At 45.1% G+C, this 12,955-nt stretch overlaps 26 pseudogenes; all 26 read left to right on the forward strand.

Moving 5' to 3' along the window:
* The first annotated feature begins 8 nt into the window (after positions 1 to 8).
* On the forward strand, positions 9 to 127 carry LOC140090410 (5S ribosomal RNA; annotated as a pseudogene).
* A 70-nt stretch (positions 128 to 197) lies between these two features.
* LOC140082223 (5S ribosomal RNA) lies at positions 198 to 316 on the forward strand (annotated as a pseudogene).
* A 635-nt stretch (positions 317 to 951) lies between these two features.
* Positions 952 to 1,070, forward strand: LOC140094104 (5S ribosomal RNA; annotated as a pseudogene).
* Positions 1,071 to 1,139: 69 nt separating this feature from the next.
* On the forward strand, positions 1,140 to 1,258 carry LOC140090422 (5S ribosomal RNA; annotated as a pseudogene).
* A 70-nt stretch (positions 1,259 to 1,328) lies between these two features.
* On the forward strand, positions 1,329 to 1,447 carry LOC140082224 (5S ribosomal RNA; annotated as a pseudogene).
* A 258-nt stretch (positions 1,448 to 1,705) lies between these two features.
* LOC140093431 (5S ribosomal RNA) lies at positions 1,706 to 1,824 on the forward strand (annotated as a pseudogene).
* Positions 1,825 to 1,893: 69 nt separating this feature from the next.
* On the forward strand, positions 1,894 to 2,012 carry LOC140090434 (5S ribosomal RNA; annotated as a pseudogene).
* A 70-nt stretch (positions 2,013 to 2,082) lies between these two features.
* On the forward strand, positions 2,083 to 2,201 carry LOC140093681 (5S ribosomal RNA; annotated as a pseudogene).
* A 447-nt stretch (positions 2,202 to 2,648) lies between these two features.
* LOC140094059 (5S ribosomal RNA) lies at positions 2,649 to 2,767 on the forward strand (annotated as a pseudogene).
* Positions 2,768 to 3,593: 826 nt separating this feature from the next.
* On the forward strand, positions 3,594 to 3,712 carry LOC140084782 (5S ribosomal RNA; annotated as a pseudogene).
* A 1,379-nt stretch (positions 3,713 to 5,091) lies between these two features.
* LOC140083693 (5S ribosomal RNA) lies at positions 5,092 to 5,210 on the forward strand (annotated as a pseudogene).
* A 636-nt stretch (positions 5,211 to 5,846) lies between these two features.
* On the forward strand, positions 5,847 to 5,965 carry LOC140082579 (5S ribosomal RNA; annotated as a pseudogene).
* A 448-nt stretch (positions 5,966 to 6,413) lies between these two features.
* Positions 6,414 to 6,532, forward strand: LOC140097140 (5S ribosomal RNA; annotated as a pseudogene).
* Positions 6,533 to 6,791: 259 nt separating this feature from the next.
* LOC140092581 (5S ribosomal RNA) lies at positions 6,792 to 6,910 on the forward strand (annotated as a pseudogene).
* A 448-nt stretch (positions 6,911 to 7,358) lies between these two features.
* On the forward strand, positions 7,359 to 7,477 carry LOC140095868 (5S ribosomal RNA; annotated as a pseudogene).
* Positions 7,478 to 7,736: 259 nt separating this feature from the next.
* LOC140090614 (5S ribosomal RNA) lies at positions 7,737 to 7,855 on the forward strand (annotated as a pseudogene).
* Positions 7,856 to 8,303: 448 nt separating this feature from the next.
* LOC140092582 (5S ribosomal RNA) lies at positions 8,304 to 8,422 on the forward strand (annotated as a pseudogene).
* Positions 8,423 to 8,681: 259 nt separating this feature from the next.
* On the forward strand, positions 8,682 to 8,800 carry LOC140079001 (5S ribosomal RNA; annotated as a pseudogene).
* Positions 8,801 to 9,813: 1,013 nt separating this feature from the next.
* LOC140091171 (5S ribosomal RNA) lies at positions 9,814 to 9,932 on the forward strand (annotated as a pseudogene).
* Positions 9,933 to 10,191: 259 nt separating this feature from the next.
* LOC140092583 (5S ribosomal RNA) lies at positions 10,192 to 10,310 on the forward strand (annotated as a pseudogene).
* Positions 10,311 to 10,380: 70 nt separating this feature from the next.
* LOC140086235 (5S ribosomal RNA) lies at positions 10,381 to 10,499 on the forward strand (annotated as a pseudogene).
* A 259-nt stretch (positions 10,500 to 10,758) lies between these two features.
* On the forward strand, positions 10,759 to 10,877 carry LOC140091172 (5S ribosomal RNA; annotated as a pseudogene).
* Positions 10,878 to 11,136: 259 nt separating this feature from the next.
* LOC140092585 (5S ribosomal RNA) lies at positions 11,137 to 11,255 on the forward strand (annotated as a pseudogene).
* Positions 11,256 to 11,703: 448 nt separating this feature from the next.
* LOC140079002 (5S ribosomal RNA) lies at positions 11,704 to 11,822 on the forward strand (annotated as a pseudogene).
* Positions 11,823 to 12,457: 635 nt separating this feature from the next.
* Positions 12,458 to 12,576, forward strand: LOC140087313 (5S ribosomal RNA; annotated as a pseudogene).
* Positions 12,577 to 12,646: 70 nt separating this feature from the next.
* LOC140079003 (5S ribosomal RNA) lies at positions 12,647 to 12,765 on the forward strand (annotated as a pseudogene).
* Positions 12,766 to 12,955: the final 190 nt, after the last annotated feature.

The raw sequence follows: 12,955 nt of genomic DNA on the forward strand, positions 1-12,955 counted from the left end.
CAGCTGCTGTCAACGGCCATTCTAAGCTGAATGTGCCTGCTCTCGTCAGATCGCAGCAGCAATGCAGCTTAAGGCTTGGCAAGTACCAGCATGGGAGACTGGCTGGGAATCCCAAGTTCCGTTGACCTTTTTGAACCTGAAAATTGTGTTAGTTTCTCTATGAGATAGTAAAAGAAGGTTCAAATTGAACAGCTGCTGTCAACGGCCATTCTAAGCTGAATATGCCTGCTCTCGTCAGATCGCAGCAGCAATGCAGCTTAAGGCTTGGCAAGTACCAGCATGGGAGACTGGCTGGGAATCCCAAGTTCTGTTGACCTTTTTGAACCTGAAAATGTGTTAGTTTCTCTATGAGATAGTAAAAGAAGGTTCAAATTGAACAGCTGCTGTCAACGGCCATTCTAAGCTGAATGTGCGTGCTCTTGTCAGATCGCAGCAGCGATGCAGCTTAAGGCTTGGCAAGTACCAGCATGGGAGACTGGCTGGGAATCCCAAGTTCTGGTGACCTTTTTGAACCTGAAAATTGTGTTAGTTTCTCTATGAGATAGCAAAAGAAGGTTCAAATTGAACAGCTGCTGTCAACGGCCATTCTAAGCTGAATGTGCCTGCTCTTGTCAGATTGCAGCAGCAATGCAGCTTAAGGCTTGGCAAGTACCAGCATGGGAGACTGGCTGGAATCCCAAGTTCTGGTGACTTTTTTGAACCTGAAAATTGTGTTAGTTTCTCTATGAGATAGAAGAAGAAGGTTCAAATTGAACAACTGCTGTCAACGGCCATTCTAAGCTGAATGTGTGTGCTCTTGTCAGATCGCAGCAGCGATGCAGCTTAAGGCTTGGCAAGTACCAGCATGGGAGACTGGCTGGGAATCCCAAGTTCTGTTGACCTTTTTGAACCTGAAAATTGTGTTAGTTTCTCTATGAGATAGTAAAAGAAGGTTCAAATTGAACAGCTGCTGTCAACGGCCATTCTAAGCTGAATTTGCCTGCTCTCGTCAGATCGCAGCAGCAATGCAGCTTAAGGCTTGGCAAATACCAGCATGGGAGACTGGCTGGGAATTCCAAGTTCCGTTGACCTTTTTGAACCTGAAAATGTGTTAGTTTCTCTATGAGATAGTAAAAGAAGGTTCAAATTGAACAGCTGCTGTCAACGGCCATTCTAAGCTGAATGTGCCTGCTCTCGTCAGATCGCAGCAGCAATGCAGCTTAAGGCTTGGCAAGTACCAGCATGGGAGACTGGCTGGGAATCCCAAGTTCCGTTGACCTTTTTGAACCTGAAAATTGTGTTAGTTTCTCTATGAGATAGTAAAAGAAGGTTCAAATTGAACAGCTGCTGTCAACGGCCATTCTAAGCTGAATATGCCTGCTCTCGTCAGATCGCAGCAGCAATGCAGCTTAAGGCTTGGCAAGTACCAGCATGGGAGACTGGCTGGGAATCCCAAGTTCTGTTGACCTTTTTGAACCTGAAAATGTGTTAGTTTCTCTATGAGATAGTAAAAGAAGGTTCAAATTGAACAGCTGCTGTCAACGGCCATTCTAAGCTGAATGTGCGTGCTCTTGTCAGATCGCAGCAGCGATGCAGCTTAAGGCTTGGCAAGTACCAGCATGGGAGACTGGCTGGGAATCCCAAGTTCTGGTGACTTTTTTGAACCTGAAAATTGTGTTAGTTTCTCTATGAGATAGTAGAAGAAGGTTCAAATTGAACAACTGCTGTCAACGGCCATTCTAAGCTGAATTTGCCTGCTCTCGTCAGATCGCAGCAGCAATGCAACTTAAGGCTTGGCAAGTACCAGCATGGGAGACTGGCTGGGAATTCCAAGTTCCGTTGACCTTTTTGAACCTGAAAATGTGTTAGTTTCTCTATGAGATAGTAAAAGAAGGTTCAAATTGAACAGCTGCTGTCAACGGCCATTCTAAGCTGAATGTGCCTGCTCTCGTCAGATCGCAGCAGCAATGCAGCTTAAGGCTTGGCAAGTACCAGCATGGGAGACTGGCTGGGAATCCCAAGTTCCGTTGACCTTTTTGAACCTGAAAATTGTGTTAGTTTCTCTATGAGATAGTAAAAGAAGGTTCAAATTGAACAGCTGCTGTCAACGGCCATTCTAAGCTGAATATGCCTGCTCTCGTCAGATCGCAGCGTTAATGCAGCTTAAGGCTTGGCAAGTACCAGCATGGGAGACTGGCTGGGAATCCCAAGTTCTGTTGACCTTTTTGAACCTGAAAATGTGTTAGTTTCTCTATGAGATAGTAAAAGAAGGTTCAAATTGAACAGCTGCTGTCAACGGCCATTCTAAGCTGAATGTGCGTGCTCTTGTCAGATCGCAGCAGCGCTGCAGCTTAAGGCTTGGCAAGTACCAGCATGGGAGACTGGCTTGGAATCCCAAGTTCTGGTGACCTTTTTGAACCTGAAAATTGTGTTAGTTTCTCTATGAGATAGCAAAAGAAGGTTCAAATTGAACAGCTGCTGTCAACGGCCATTCTAAGCTGAATGTGCCTGCTCTTGTCAGATTGCAGCAGCAATGCAGCTTAAGGCTTGGCAAGTACCAGCATGGGAGACTGGCTTGGAATCCCAAGTTCTGGTGACCTTTTTGAACCTGAAAATTGTGTTAGTTTCTATATAAGATAGTAGAAGAAGGTTCAAATTGAACAACTGCTGTCAATGGCCATTCTAAGCTGAATGTGCCTGCTCTCGCCAGATCGCAGCAGCAATGCAGCTTAAGGCTTGGCAAGTACCAGCATGGGAGACTGGCTGGGAATCCCAAGTTCTGTTGACCTTTTTGAACCTGAAAATTGTGTTAGTTTCTCTATGAGATAGTAAAAGAAGGTTCAAATTGAACAGCTGCTGTCAATGGCCATTCTAAGCTGAATGTGCGTGCTCTTGTCAGATCGCAGCAGCGATGCAGCTTAAGGCTTGGCAAGTTCCAGCATGGGAGGCTGGCTGGGAATCCCAAGTTCTGTTGACCTTTTTGAACTTGAAAATTGTTTTAGTTTCTCTATGAGATAGTAAAAGAAGGTTCAATTTGAAATGCTGCTGTCAACGGCCATTCTAAGCTGAATGTGCGTGCTCTTGTCAGATCACAGCAGCAATGCAGCTTAAGGCTTGGCAAGTACCAGCATGGGAGACTGGCTGGGAATCCCAAGTTCCGTTGACCTTTTTGAACCTGAAAATTGTGTTAGTTTCTCTATGAGATAGTAAAAGAAGGTTCAAATTGAACAGCTGCTGTCAACGGCAATTCTAAGCTGAATGTGCCTGCTCTTGTCAGATCGCAGCAGCGATGCAGCTTAAGGCTTGGCAAGTACCAGCATGGGAGACTGGCTGGGAATCCCAAGTTCTGGTGACCTTTTTGAACCTGAAAATTGTGTTAGTTTCTCTATGAGATAGTAGAAGAAGGTTCAAATTAAACAACTGCTGTCAACGGCCATTCTAAGCTGAATGTGTGTGCTCTTTTCAGATCGCAGCAGCGATGCAGCTTAAGGCTTGGCAAGTACCAGCATGGGAGACTGGCTGGGAATCCCAAGTTCTGTTGACCTTTTTGAACCTGAAAATTGTGTTAGTTTCTCTATGAGATAGTAAAAGAAGGTTCAAATTGAACAGCTGCTGTCAACGGCAATTCTAAGCTGAATGTGCCTGCTCTCGTCAGATCGCAGCAGCAATGCAGCTTAAGGCTTGGCAAGTACCAGCATGGGAGACTGGTTGGGAATTCCAAGTTCCGTTGACCGTTTTGAACCTGAAAATTGTGTTAGTTTCTCTATGAGATAGCAAAAGAAGGTTCAAATTGAACAGCTGCTGTCAACGGCCATTCTAAGCTGAATTTGCCTGCTCTCGTCAAATCGCAGCAGCAATGCAACTTAAGGCTTGGCAAGTACCAGCATGGGAGACTGGCTGGGAATTCCAAGTTCCGTTGACCTTTTTGAACCTGAAAATGTGTTAGTTTCTCTATGAGATAGTAAAAGAAGGTTCAAATTGAACAGCTGCTGTCAACGGCCATTCTAAGCTGAATGTGCTTCTCTCGTCAGATCGCAGCAGCAATGCAGCTTAAGGCTTGGCAAGTACCAGCATGGGAGACTGGCTGGGAATCCCAAGTTCTGTTGACCTTTTTGAACCTGAAAATGTGTTAGTTTCTCTATGAGATAGTAAAAGAAGTTTCAAATTGAACAGCTGCTGTCAACGGCCATTCTAAGCTGAATGTGCGTGCTCTTGTCAGATCGCAGCAGCGATGCAGCTTAAGGCTTGGCAAGTACCAGCATGGGAGACTGTCTTGGAATCCCAAGTTCTGGTGACCTTTTTGAACCTGAAAATTGTGTTAGTTTCTCTATGAGATAGCAAAAGAAGGTTCAAATTGAACAGCTGCTGTCAACGGCCATTCTAAGCTGAATGTGCCTGCTCTTGTCAGATTGCAGCAGCAATGCAGCTTAAGGCTTGGCAAGTACCAGCATGGGAGACTGGCTTGGAATCCCAAGTTCTGGTGACCTTCTTGAACCTGAAAATTGTGTTAGTTTCTATATAAGATAGTAGAAGAAGGTTCAAATTGAACAACTGCTGTCAATGGCCATTCTAAGCTGATTGTGCCTGCTCTCGCCAGATCGCAGCAGCAATGCAGCTTAAGGCTTGGCAAGTACCAGCATGGGAATCCCAAGTTCCGTTGCCCTTTTTGAACCTGAAAATTGTGTTAGTTTCTCTATGAGATAGTAAAAGAAGGTTCAAATTGAACAGCTGCTGTCAACGGCCATTCTAAGCTGAATGTGCGTGCTCTTGTCAGATCGCAGCAGCGATGCAGCTTAAGGCTTGGCAAGTACCAGCATGGGAGACTGGCTGGGAATCCCAAGTTCTGGTGACTTTTTTGAACCTAAAAATTGTGTTAGTTTCTACTATGAGATAGTAGAAGAAGGTTCAAATTGAACAACTGCTGTCAACGGCCATTCTAAGCTGAATGTTTGTGCTCTTGTCAGATCGCAGCAACGATGCAGCTTAAGGCTTGGCAAGTACCAGCATGGGAGACTGGCTGGGAATCCCAAGTTCTGTTAAACTTTTTGAACCTGAAAATTGTGTTAGTTTCTCTATGAGATAGTAAAAGAAGGTTCAAATCGAACAGCTGCTGTCAATGGCCATTCTAAGCTGAATGTGCCTGCTCTCGTCAGATCGCAGCAGCAATGCAGCTTAAGGCTTGGCAAGTACCAGCATGGGAGACTGGCTGGGAATCCCAAGTTCTGTTGACCTTTTTGAACCTGAAAATGTGTTAGTTTCTCTATGAGATAGTAAAAGAAGTTTCAAATTGAACAGCTGCTGTCAACGGCCATTCTAAGCTGAATGTGCGTGCTCTTGTCAGATCGCAGCAGCGATGCAGCTTAAGGCTTGGCAAGTACCAGCATGGGAGACTGTCTTGGAATCCCAAGTTCTGGTGACCTTTTTGAACCTGAAAATTGTGTTAGTTTCTCTATGAGATAGCAAAAGAAGGTTCAAATTGAACAGCTGCTGTCAACGGCCATTCTAAGCTGAATGTGCCTGCTCTTGTCAGATTGCAGCAGCAATGCAGCTTAAGGCTTGGCAAGTACCAGCATGGGAGACTGGCTTGGAATCCCAAGTTCTGGTGACCTTCTTGAACCTGAAAATTGTGTTAGTTTCTATATAAGATAGTAGAAGAAGGTTCAAATTGAACAACTGCTGTCAATGGCCATTCTAAGCTGAATGTTTGTGCTCTTGTCAGATCGCAGCAGCGATGCAGCTTAAGGCTTGGCAAGTACCAGCATGGGAGACTGGCTGGGAATCCCAAGTTCTGTTAAACTTTTTGAACCTGAAAATTGTGTTAGTTTCTCTATGAGATAGTAAAAGAAGGTTTAAATCGAACAGCTGCTGTCAATGGCCATTCTAAGCTGAATGTGCCTGCTCTCGTCAGATCGCAGCAGCAATGCAGCTTAAGGCTTGGCAAGTACCAGCATGGGAGACTGGCTGGGAATCCCAAGTTCCGTTGACCTTTTTGAACCTGAAAATTGTGTTAGTTTCTCTATGAGATAGTAAAAGAAGGTTCAAATTGAAAAGCTGCTGTCAACGGCAATTCTAAGCTGAATGTGCGTGCTCTTGTCAGATCGCAGCAGCAATGCAGCTTAAGGCTTGGCAAGTACCAGCATGGGAGACTGGCTGGGAATCCCAAGTTCCGTTGACCTTTTTGAACCTGAAAATTGTGTTAGTTTCTCTATGAGATAGTAGAAGAAGGTTCAAATTGAACAACTGCTGTCAACGGCCATTCTAAGCTGAATGTGTGTGCTCTTTTCAGATCGTAGCAGCGATGCAGCTTAAGGCTTGGCAAGTACCAGCATGGGAGACTGGCTGGGAATCCCAAGTTCTGTTGACCATTTTTAACCTGAAAATTGTGTTAGTTTCTCTATGAGATAGTAAAAGAAGGTTCAAATTGAACAGCTGCTGTCAACGGCCATTCTAAGCTGAATGTGCGTGCTCTTGTCAGATCGCAGCAGCGATGCAGCTTAAGGCTTGGCAAGTACCAGCATGGGAGACTGGCTGGGAATCCCAAGTTCTGTTGACCATTTTTAACCTGAAAATTGTGTTAGTTTCTCTATGAGATTGTAAAAGAAGGTTCAAATTGAAGAGCTGCTGTCAACGGCCATTCTAAGCTGAATGTGTGTGCTCTTGTCAGATCGCAGCAGCGATGCAGCTTAAGGCTTGGCAAGTTCCAGCATGGGAGACTGGCTGGGAATCCCAAGTTCTGTTGACCTTTTTGAACCTGAAAATTGTGTTAGTTTCTGTATGAGATAGTAAAAGAAGGTTCAAATTGAAAAGCTGCTGTCAACGGCCATTCTAAGCTGAATGTGCCTGCTCTCGTCAGATCGCAGCAGCAATGCAGCTTAAGGCTTTGCAAGTACCAGCATGGGAGACTGGCTGGGAATCCCAAGTTCCGTTGACCTTTTTGAACCTGAAAATTGTGTTAGTTTCTCTATGAGATAGTAAAAGAAGGTTCAAATTGAACAGCTGTTGTCAACGGCCATTCTAAGCTGAATGTGCGTGCTCTTGTCAGATCGCAGCAGCGATGCAGCTTAAGGCTTGGCAAGTACCAGCATGGGAGACTGGCTGGGAATCCCAAGTTCTGGTGACTTTTTTGAACCTGAAAATTGTGTTAGTTTCTCTATGAGATAGTAGAAGAAGGTTCAAATTGAACAACTGCTGTCAACGGCCATTCTAAGCTGAATGTGTGTGCTCTTGTCAGATCGCAGCAGCGATGCAGCTTAAGGCTTGGCAAGTACCAGCATGGGAGACTGGCTGGGAATCCCAAGTTCCGTTGACCTTTTTGAACCTGAAAATTGTGTTAGTTTCTCTATGAGATAGTAAAAGAAGGTTCAAATTGAACAGCTGCTGTCAACGGCCATTCTAAGCTGAATGTGCGTGCTCTTGTCAGATCGCAGCAGCGATGCAGCTTAAGGCTTGGCAAGTACCAGCATGGGAGACTGGCTGGGAATCCCAAGTTCCGTTGACCTTTTTGAACCTGAAAATTGTGTTAGTTTCTCTATGAGATAGTAAAAGAAGGTTCAAATTGAACAGCTGCTGTCAACGGCCATTCTAAGCTGAATGTGCGTGCTCTTGTCAGATCGCAGCAGCGATGCAGCTTAAGGCTTGGCAAGTTCCAGCATGGAAGACTGGCTGGGAATCCCAAGTTCTGTTGACCTTTTTGAACTTGAAAATTGTTTTAGTTTCTCTATGAGATAGTAAAAGAAGGTTCAATTTGAAATGCTGCTGTCAACGGCCATTCTAAGCTGAATGTGCCTGCTCTCGTCAGATCGCAGCAGCAATGCAGCTTAAGGCTTTGTAAGTACCAGCATGGGAGACTGGCTGGGAATCCCAAGTTCCGTTGACCTTTTTGAACCTGAAAATTGTGTTAGTTTCTCTATGAGATAGTAAAAGAAGGTTCAAATTGAACAGCTGCTGTCAACGGCCATTCTAAGCTGAATGTGCGTGCTCTTGTCAGATCGCAGCAGCGATGCAGCTTAAGGCTTGGCAAGTACCAGCATGGGAGACTGGCTGGGAATCCCAAGTTCTGGTGACTTTTTTGAACCTGAAAATTGTGTTAGTTTCTCTATGAGATAGTAGAAGAAGGTTCAAATTGAACAACTGCTGTCAACGGCCATTCTAAGCTGAATGTGTGTGCTCTTGTCAGATCGCAGCAGCGATGCAGCTTAAGGCTTGGCAAGTACCAGCATGGGAGACTGGCTGGGAATCCCAAGTTCCGTTGACCTTTTTGAACCTGAAAATTGTGTTAGTTTCTCTATGAGATAGTAAAAGAAGGTTCAAACTGAACAGCTGCTGTCAACGGCCATTCTAAGCTGAATGTGCCTGCTCTCGTCAGATCGCAGCAGCAATGCAGCTTAAGGCTTTGCAAGTACCAGCATGGGAGACTGGCTGGGAATCCCAAGTTCCGTTGACCTTTTTGAACCTGAAAATTGTGTTAGTTTCTCTATGAGATAGTAAAAGAAGGTTCAAATTGAACAGCTGCTGTCAACGGCCATTCTAAGCTGAATGTGCGTGCTCTTGTCAGATCGCAGCAGCGATGCAGCTTAAGGCTTGGCAAGTACCAGCATGGGAGACTGGCTGGGAATCCCAAGTTCTGGTGACTTTTTTGAACCTGAAAATTGTGTTAGTTTCTCTATGAGATAGTAAAAGAAGGTTCAAATTGAACAGCTGCTGTCAACGGCCATTCTAAGCTGAATGTGCCTGCTCTCGTCAGATCGCAGCAGCAATGCAGCTTAAGGCTTGGCAAGTACCAGCATGGGAGACTGGCTGGGAATCCCAAGTTCTGTTGACCTTTTTGAACCTGAAAATGTGTTAGTTTCTCTATGAGATAGTAAAAGAAGGTTCAAATTGAACAGCTGCTGTCATCGGCCATTCTAAGCTGAATGTGCGTGCTCTTGTCAGATCGCAGCAGCGATGCAGCTTAAGGCTTGGCAAGTACCAGCATGGGAGACTGGCTTGGAATCCCAAGTTCTGGTGACCTTTTTGAACCTGAAAATTGTGTTAGTTTCTCTATGAGATAGCAAAAGAAGGTTCAAATTGAACAGCTGCTGTCAATGGCCATTCTAAGCTGAATGTGCGTGCTCTTGTCAGATCGCAGCAGCGATGCAGCTTAAGGCTTGGCAAGTACCAGCATGGGAGACTGGCTGGGAATCCCAAGTTCTGTTGACCTTTTTGAACCTTAAAATGTGTTAGTTTCTCTATGAGATAGTAAAAGAAGGTTCAAATTGAACAGCTGCTGTCAACGGCCATTCTAAGCTGAATGTGCCTGCTCTTGTCAGATCGCAGCAGCGATGCAGCTTAAGGCTTGGCAAGTACCAGCATGGGAGACTGGCTTGGAATCCCAAGTTCTGGTGACCTTTTTGAACCTGAAAATTGTGTTAGTTTCTCTATGAGATAGCAAAAGAAGGTTCAAATTGAACAGCTGCTGTCAACGGCCATTCTAAGCTGAATGTGCCTGCTCTTGTCAGATTGCAGCAGCAATGCAGCTTAAGGCTTGGCAAGTACCAGCATGGGAGACTGGCTTGGAATCCCAAGTTCTGGTGACCTTTTTGAACCTGAAAATTGTGTTAGTTTCTATATAAGAGGGTAGAAGAAGGTTCAAATTGAACAACTGCTGTCAATGGCCATTCTAAGCTGAATGTGCGAGCTCTTGCCAGATCGCAGCAGCGATGCAGCTTAAGGCTTGGCAAGTACCAGCATGGGAGACTGGCTTGGAATCCCAAGTTCTGGTGACCTTTTTGAACCTGAAAATTGTGTTAGTTTCTATATGAGATAGTAGAAGAAGGTTCAAATTGAACAACTGCTGTCAATGGCCATTCTAAGCTGAATGTGCCTGCTCTCGTCAGATCGCAGCAGCAATGCAGCTTAAGGTTTGGCAAGTACCAGCATGGGAGACTGGCTGGGAATCCCAAGTTCCGTTGACCTTTTTGAACCTGAAAATTGTGTTAGTTTCTCTATGAGATAGTAAAAGAAGGTTCAAATTGAACAGCTGCTGTCAACGGCCATTCTAAGCTGAATGTGCGTGCTCTTGTCAGATCGCAGCAGCGATGCAGCTTAAGGCTTGGCAAGTTCCAGCATGGAAGACTGGCTGGGAATCCCAAGTTCTGTTGACCTTTTTGAACTTGAAAATTGTTTTAGTTTCTCTATGAGATAGTAAAAGAAGGTTCAATTTGAAATGCTGCTGTCAACGGCCATTCTAAGCTGAATGTGCCTGCTCTCGTCAGATCGCAGCAGCAATGCAGCTTAAGGCTTTGCAAGTACCAGCATGGGAGACTGGCTGGGAATCCCAAGTTCCGTTGACCTTTTTGAACCTGAAAATTGTGTTAGTTTCTCTATGAGATAGTAAAAGAAGGTTCAAATTGAACAGCTGCTGTCAACGGCCATTCTAAGCTGAATGTGCCTGCTCTCGTCAGATCGCAGCAGCAATGCAGCTTAAGGTTTGGCAAGTACCAGCATGGGAGACTGGCTGGGAATCCCAAGTTCCGTTGACCTTTTTGAACCTGAAAATTGTGTTAGTTTCTCTATGAGATAGTAAAAGAAGGTTCAAATTGAACAGCTGCTGTCAACGGCCATTCTAAGCTGAATGTGCGAGCTCTTGCCAGATCGCAGCAGCGATGCAGCTTAAGGCTTGGCAAGTACCAGCATGGGAGACTGGCTTGGAATCCCAAGTTCTGGTGACCTTTTTGAACCTGAAAATTGTGTTAGTTTCTATATGAGATAGTAGAAGAAGGTTCAAATTGAACAACTGCTGTCAATGGCCATTCTAAGCTGAATGTGCCTGCTCTCGTCAGATCGCAGCAGCAATGCAGCTTAAGGTTTGGCAAGTACCAGCATGGGAGACTGGCTGGGAATCCCAAGTTCCGTTGACCTTTTTGAACCTGAAAATTGTGTTAGTTTCTCTATGAGATAGTAAAAGAAGGTTCAAATTGAACAGCTGCTGTCAACGGCCATTCTAAGCTGAATGTGCGTGCTCTTGTCAGATCGCAGCAGCGATGCAGCTTAAGGCTTGGCAAGTTCCAGCATGGAAGACTGGCTGGGAATCCCAAGTTCTGTTGACCTTTTTGAACCTGAAAATTGTGTTAGTTTCTGTATGAGATAGTAAAAGAAGGTTCAAATTGAAAAGCTGCTGTCAACGGCCATTCTAAGCTGAATGTGCCTGCTCTCGTCAGATCGCAGCAGCAATGCAGCTTAAGGCTTTGCAAGTACCAGCATGGGAGACTGGCTGGGAATCCCAAGTTCCGTTGACCTTTTTGAACCTGAAAATTGTGTTAGTTTCTCTATGAGATAGTAAAAGAAGGTTCAAATTGAACAGCTGCTGTCAACGGCCATTCTAAGCTGAATGTGCGTGCTCTTGTCAGATCGCAGCAGCGATGCAGCTTAAGGCTTGGCAAGTACCAGCATGGGAGACTGGCTGGGAATCCCAAGTTCTGGTGACTTTTTTGAACCTGAAAATTGTGTTAGTTTCTCTATGAGATAGTAGAAGAAGGTTCAAATTGAACAACTGCTGTCAACGGCCATTCTAAGCTGAATGTGTGTGCTCTTGTCAGATCGCAGCAGCGATGCAGCTTAAGGCTTGGCAAGTACCAGCATGGGAGACTGGCTGGGAATCCCAAGTTCTGGTGACTTTTTTGAACCTGAAAATTGTGTTAGTTTCTCTATGAGATAGTAAAAGAAGGTTCAAATTGAACAGCTGCTGTCAACGGCCATTCTAAGCTGAATGTGCCTGCTCTCGTCAGATCGCAGCAGCAATGCAGCTTAAGGCTTGGCAAGTACCAGCATGGGAGACTGGCTGGGAATCCCAAGTTCTGTTGACCTTTTTGAACCTGAAAATGTGTTAGTTTCTCTATGAGATAGTAAAAGAAGGTTCAAATTGAACAGCTGCTGTCATCGGCCATTCTAAGCTGAATGTGCGTGCTCTTGTCAGATCGCAGCAGCGATGCAGCTTAAGGCTTGGCAAGTACCAGCATGGGAGACTGGCTTGGAATCCCAAGTTCTGGTGACCTTTTTGAACCTGAAAATTGTGTTAGTTTCTCTATGAGATAGCAAAAGAAGGTTCAAATTGAACAGCTGCTGTCAACGGCCATTCTAAGCTGAATGTGCGTGCTCTCGTCAGATCGCAGCAGCAATGCAGCTTAAGGCTTGGCAAGTACCAGCATGGGAGACTGGCTGGAATCCCAAGTTCTGGTGACTTTTTTGAACCTGAAAATTGTGTTAGTTTCTCTATGAGATAGAAGAAGAAGGTTCAAATTGAACAACTGCTGTCAACGGCCATTCTAAGCTGAATGTGTGTGCTCTTGTCAGATCGCAGCAGCGATGCAGCTTAAGGCTTGGCAAGTACCAGCATGGGAGACTGGCTGGGAATCCCAAGTTCTGTTGACCTTTTTGAACCTGAAAATTGTGTTAGTTTCTCTATGAGATAGTAAAAGAAGGTTCAAATTGAACAGCTGCTGTCAACGGCCATTCTAAGCTGAATGTGCGTGCTCTCGTCAGATCGCAGCAGCAATGCAGCTTAAGGCTTGGCAAGTACCAGCATGGGAGACTGGCTGGGAATCCCAAGTTCCGTTGACCTTTTTGAACCTGAAAATTGTGTTAGTTTCTCTATGAGATAGTAAAAGAAGGTTCAAATTGAACAGCTGCTGTCAACGGCCATTCTAAGCTGAATGTGCCTGCTCTCGTCAGATCGCAGCAGCAATGCAGCTTAAGGCTTGGCAAGTACCAGCATGGGAGACTGGCTGGGAATCCCAAGTTCTGTTGACCTTTTTGAACCTTAAAATGTGTTAGTTTCTCTATGAGATAGTAAAAGAAGGTTCAAATTGAACAGCTGCTGTCAACGGCCATTCTAAGCTGAATGTGCCTGCTCTTGTCAGATCGCAGCAGCGATGCAGCTTAAGGCTTGGCAAGTACCAGCATGGGAGACTGGCTTGGAATCCCAAGTTCTGGTGACCTT

Source organism: Engystomops pustulosus, chromosome 9 (assembly GCF_040894005.1).
Source record: "Engystomops pustulosus chromosome 9, aEngPut4.maternal, whole genome shotgun sequence".
Taxonomy (NCBI): domain Eukaryota; kingdom Metazoa; phylum Chordata; class Amphibia; order Anura; family Leptodactylidae; genus Engystomops; species Engystomops pustulosus.